This window comes from Caloenas nicobarica, chromosome 12 (genome assembly GCF_036013445.1).
Source record: "Caloenas nicobarica isolate bCalNic1 chromosome 12, bCalNic1.hap1, whole genome shotgun sequence".
Classification (NCBI taxonomy): Eukaryota; Metazoa; Chordata; class Aves; order Columbiformes; family Columbidae; genus Caloenas; species Caloenas nicobarica.
In genome coordinates, this window is record NC_088256.1 from 2,633,131 (window position 1) to 2,639,130 (window position 6,000).

The window sequence follows — 6,000 nt, forward strand, 5'->3', positions numbered from 1 at the left end:
ATCGCGCGCTCTAACAATCTCACCTCAGGAGACCAAACATCTTAAAGCATTTACACCTTCCAAAAGATAAGCTAAATATAATATTTTTATTCTTTAGTAGGAATTCATACAGCAGAGCCTTCTGGTTCATGGTTCTCCAGGACCACTGCTCTAAAGAATTTCATCAAGCCATCACTGTGACTGGGGGAACTCATCGCTCCCCATTTCCACTTGCTGTTGCTTATGGTTTTACTTCGCTGTTAGAATTGTTTTATTCCCAGCCTGCCATGCCAGGAGGGCTCTGGCCTTTAAGAACTCTTCAGTGAAGCAAGGCAACACACAAGCCTTGTGTTCCAAAAAATAAAAACTGGGCGGTGAGCAAGGGACCTAATAAAATGCAACACCTGAGCTCGCTGTGCTCACCAGACACCTCCTGTGTTAGATCCCGAGCCTACCAGCATATCCTCTATCTCCACTCTGCCAAAAAATCCACAGGAAAGGAGAAGAAAGTATGTTAAATATTAGACAAAACAAGATGAAGATGCACCTCAAATAAGAAATAATTTTATTCTGTCCTAAATATCTTGAAACCACTGGAGGGGCAGGAAATGTGGGCTGAAGAAACGTGGCAGTGTCAAGCTCCGGGGAAATACGGGGAAAACAAAGATGGGGACAAGACTGTCGTGACTGTGGTACCAGCGGGATTCAACTCTAAAATGTGCAAGAACAACCACAGAAATACCTGTAGTTTTTCTAGCACTCAAATCTTTACCGGAGTAATTCACTGGGCAGTGCACTCCTTGCAAAAATACATCCAAACTCCACAACTCTGACCAACTAAACAGCACATTTTGTCTCTGTGCCAACTTCTTTCATGAGATGTAACCCCTCTGCCCATCCCCAGCCTCCAAAAACTCCACTTACCACAAATTCTGTTTCATGTTTCGGCAGCAGCTGTGACCACATGGACCTTTTCTTCAGTTGTTCATAACCTGATGCAAAAATTTTGGCTAGGAACAGTGACAGCAGAAAAAAAAAGAAAATAAAATTACTTGAATAAGAATCTTACTTGTTTACCACATAATGGCTCACATATGTACTGTACATTGTTGTAAATACATATACATTTCTACATGAAATATGACCAAGGGAAAGCATTTTAAGAATTATGAGAAAAACTAACAAAATTACAGATGTGAAACCGTACATAGATTTTCCACTGAATCCACTGTCAGCTTGCTCTCGTTAGAAGCGAGAGAACACTTTTCTTAATTTGAAGCTGAGCTTTCAAAGTAATTAATCTGTAGGAACAATGTGAACAATGCAAGATTTCATTAGGATTTCCCCAGTGTCATTCCAGAAAGATTACAAACCACCCAAGGGTGTTTGTGTCTCTTCCCGACGGTCGTGGCCACATGACGAGATACTTAGTTTGACTTTAATCACCACTCTATTCGGTGATTTGTTGCCATTAGAGGTTGCAAAATTAGAAAAAAATTGTGGTTGGGGTGGGAAGGGGAAGGATGAGAATAAATATACAGAATATTTCTGCAAAAAGAACATGTAAGCTACAGAGAGGGGAAGTGACTGCAACTCTTTAAACTCACCATGTTGATGCCAGGGAACAGGCTGCTGCTACCAGGACAAAATAAAATGTAAGAAGCTGCAGTCGGAGCCCGAGGTGACATCAATGACACGCAGGCCCCTCTCTGTGGCCAGGGACAGGGACAATCCACAGTGACACGAGGACGCGCACCTGTGGGGACAAGTTGGATGCAAAACTGGAATGTGTGAGGAGAAAATCCATCCTCTCACTTGTCCCTGTGCCCGGGATGGGTGAGTGCTGCCACAGGTAAAGCTTCAGGTCTGGACCAGGGAACCTGTCACAGCCTCAGCACTGACAGACGTTCACCCAGCCGGTTCTTATCAGTGTGTTTGTCTTGTAGAAACTGGTCAGCAACTATCTGAGCTTTGGGAAAAACTGATTTTTAAGCAGAAACATCATCTTCGCCTAAGCATGAAGCAACCCCAGGTTCCAGTATAAGCTGGGGAATGACCTGTTGGAGAGCAGTGTAGGGGAAAGGGACCTGGGGGTCCTGGAGGACACAGGATGAGCATGAGCCAGCACTGGGCCCTTGTGGCCAGGAAGGCCAATGGGACCTGGGGTGGGTTAGAAGGGGGGTGGTCAGTAGGTCAGAGAAGTTCTCCTGCCCCTCTACTCTGCCCTGGTGAGACCACATCTGGAATATTGTGTCCAGTTCTGGGCCCCTCAGTTCCAGAAGGACAGGGAACTGCTGGAGAGAGTCCAGCGCAGCCACCAAGATGCTGAAGGGAGCGGAGCATCTCCTGTGTGAGGAAAGGCTGAGGAGCTGGGGCTCTGGAGCTGGAGAAGAGGAGACTGAGGGCTGACCTCATTCATGAGGATCAATATGGAAAGGGGGAGTGTCAGGAGGATGGAGCCAGGCTCTTCTTGGTGACAACCAGTGATAGGACAAGGGGCAATGGGTGCAAACTGGAACACAGGAGGTTCCACTTAAATTTGAGAAGAAACTTCTTCCCAGTGAGGGTGCCTGAGGCTGGAGCAGGCTGCCCAGGGAGGTTGTGGAGTCTCCTTCTCTGCAGACATTCCAACCCGCCTGGACACCTTCCTGTGTAACCTCATCTGGGTGTTCCTGCTCCGGCGGGGGGATTGGGCTGGGTGAGCTTTCGAGGTCCCTTCCAATCCCTGACAGTCTGTGATTGTGTGAGCATCGCCCTGCGTCTCGCGAACCAGCCCAGAACTGCCCGCTATACTTGACAATACGAAAGCACAGGAATTCTGAAGGTAAAACAGAAGTTCACACGGCTCTTTAGGAGGAAAATAAATATTTGTGGGCGTTTCGCACCCCCCCGGCCGAGCTGACACCCCGCAGCGGGGCCCCGGGCCCGTCCTCCCGCCCCAAACACGCCCCGCGAAGCCGCGGCCGGGCTGAGCTGCCGCCGGTCAGGCCCCGCCGCCCCTCGGGCCGCACTGAACCGGCCCAGCAGGCCGGAGCCCCCACGGCCCGGGCCCCGCCGCCCCCCGCTGTCTCTCCCCGCTCACTCTGCGCTCTCTCCCCGCCGCTCCGGCCGCGACCCCACTGACGGGCGGAAGCGACTCCAGCCGGAAGTGCGGCGCAGCGCTTCCGGTGCCGTCACCAGCGCGCCGCCCGCCGCAGGGCGCATGCGCGACCCACCGCCACCGGCTGCTCCTTCGTCCGGGCCCTGCCGGCAACCCCGCTCCCGTTGCGTAGGGCCCGGTAGCGCAGCCTCCGCCTGCCGCGGGGCGGCTGAGCCGGCCTGGGAGGTCTCGCCGGGGCCGTGAGGGCCCGCGGACAGCGGAGCGCGGCCGCCAGGCCGGGGCACGCACTGCGCATGCGTGAGCCGCGCGGCTCCGTGGCGCCCCCTGCCGGCCGCTGCCCCATCGCGAACCACCCGCCAGGAAACGCGAGATGTTCTTGTTACAGAAAAGGGACATTTTCAGCATCTTTTGGTGAAGAAAGGGAGCGGAGACCTCTGAACTGCCTGAAAGGAGCTTGGAACCAGGGGGTTCGGGCTCTGCTCCCCAGGAACAAGCGCCAGGACCAGAGGAAACGGCCTCAAGTTGCGCCAGGGGAAGCTGAGGTTGGATCTGGGGAACAATTTCTTCCCCAAAGGGCTGTGGGGCATTGGAACAGGCTGCCCAGGGCAGTGCTGGAGTCACCATCCCTGAGGGGTTGGACAGACGGAGATGAGGCTCTTAGGGACACGGGTTAGTGGTTAATGGTTGGACTTGATGAGTTGCGCAAGCCTGGATGCTGGAATAAAGCCAGCGCATCAGAAAGAAGAGTAACAGCCATTATATACAAAATCTTATCCCTGCATTCACACCCTGAAGAGCCACTTGGTTATACATTTGCATATTGCATTACATAATCCTTTTAGCGTATAATGAGCAACATTGAGCTAATGGACACTTTATCCAACGGTCTGGAGATCTGTGTTAAAACAAGACTAAAATTATGTGGGCTTCAAAATTTCTAAAGCTGCAAGGTCGGTCTGCGATTGGGTGTTTTGCAAGTCACTCTTACCTTTGTCAGACTGACCTAAAACTGAAAGGGTTTACGTAGCTTTAGGTTAGCAGTTGCAGACAGGATTCATTCTTTTACGAGATGACAACACAACGGTACAGTTGGGTTCATTTTAGTAGTTTTCTCTGAAGCAAGCGCCCGAGTACAGAAGGAATCTAAGAGAGATCAAAAAGCAACAGGTTGGAAACAGAGGGAAGATGAAGCACTGTCCCTCTTCGAGGTAGTGAAGGGTTGAGAGAACTCTGGGATAATAATAACACACATTTAAAGATGAACTACAGTGGCTGAAGTTAAAGAGCAAGTTGTGAACGACCAAAGGGAGAAGCAGCAAGACATGGATTTAACTCAAAAGCTGCCATTGAAGAGAACCTGCCAAATTCGTGTATACTGTGATTAAGTTACAAAAGACGTACCCATCATTAACCAATTGACATGAGATAAATGTTTTCTGACCACCTGCAAAACGAGGGGATATTTTTCAAGTTTTAGATCCTTCTGCATGACAAGAGGGAGACAGAAGATTAAGTGATACATTGTTTAGAAGCAGAGTTTATATTTAACTAATAATTAATAGAAGTATTGTAAGTAAGAAATGAAACAATTATAACTAATATCATAAATTATTTCTTAGTATAGATGTATGTCAAAATTTTCAAAAATTGTAATGCATATGTAGTAATTATGTGAATATAAGCAACGCAAGAGCATCCAGTCTTTGGAGCACTTATGGAAGATGATCCCCAGAGCTCCCCAGTGCTGATGAAATAAAGAATGCCGCTTAACAGTATAATCGGCTCTGCTGTTAAGTTTATTTCTTCATTTCACCTCCACCTCCAAAGGGGAGAAATCCTGTTTCTCTCACTAGGGATCAATGTCCTTTGGCTTATTGTTGTCTACGGTGGTTAACAGATCACCAGCATCTCTGTATGTAACAGAAAATCAGAATCTGGGAAGAGCAGAGCATTGCACTGAGCGGCAGCCAGAGGTCCCTCCCTTCCAGGCCTTGCACAGTGCTGGGTGTGTGCGGGATGTCCTCATCATCCAGTTCATGACAAAGAGATTTTTTGTTTCCGAGGGGATGAAGAGTAAATGACAAAAATGTGCAACTACGATGTTCCTGTCTTGCGGAAAACAGCAGCAACTGTCAGTCCTTGTGAGGAAGTCGGTTAATCTGGGAAAGATTTTTTCCTAAGTGAGGAAAAAGCGCGGGCAGCAGCTGTACAGACAGGAACAGCTTTGAAGCTGAAATCCCTGCTCGACAAAAACGAGCTGCTTGTTCTGCACAGCCGGTCAGAACTGGACTCAGGCACATAACAGCAGCATTTAGTGATTTTTAATGAAAACAACCATCTTTCAGTACCACGCAGGGTGTTGTAGGGCTGGTTGTGTCCAGTTACCGCAGACTGCGGTGTTGCTGTGTGCTGCCACGCTGGTGCTGCCGGGGCTGTAACCCCACGTCTCTGCTATGGCACAGCGAATTCTGTCGAACTCACGAGAACAAAATCCAGAGTGTAAAACCACAGAACACATCAATTGTCACGGTCCTTTGTCCCGAGGGTACAAATAATATTGGAACCTGCTGACTGGGATGACTTACAGCCCAAAATTATTAATACTGGGAGCAGAAACTTTTTGGAGGGACCAGAAGAGAAAAGGTGCTGCAGGAAAAGGCGTCTCGGTGATGTGTTACCTGGTCACTAGTAGTGGCAGTGCGAGTAGCACCCTGCTCCTGCTCCTCCTCCTCCACCAGAAACAGGGTTTTTCTTGTCTGGAGAGACCGAGGCAGCTGTAAGTTGGATCCATTTGATTTTACTCCTTCAGACAGTTCACCTCTTTGTCGTCTCTTGAATTTATAAATACTCTTTTCACACAGGCAATCTGATAACAAAACAAACAGTGAAATTAACAGGAGCAATTAACAATATCCCCATGG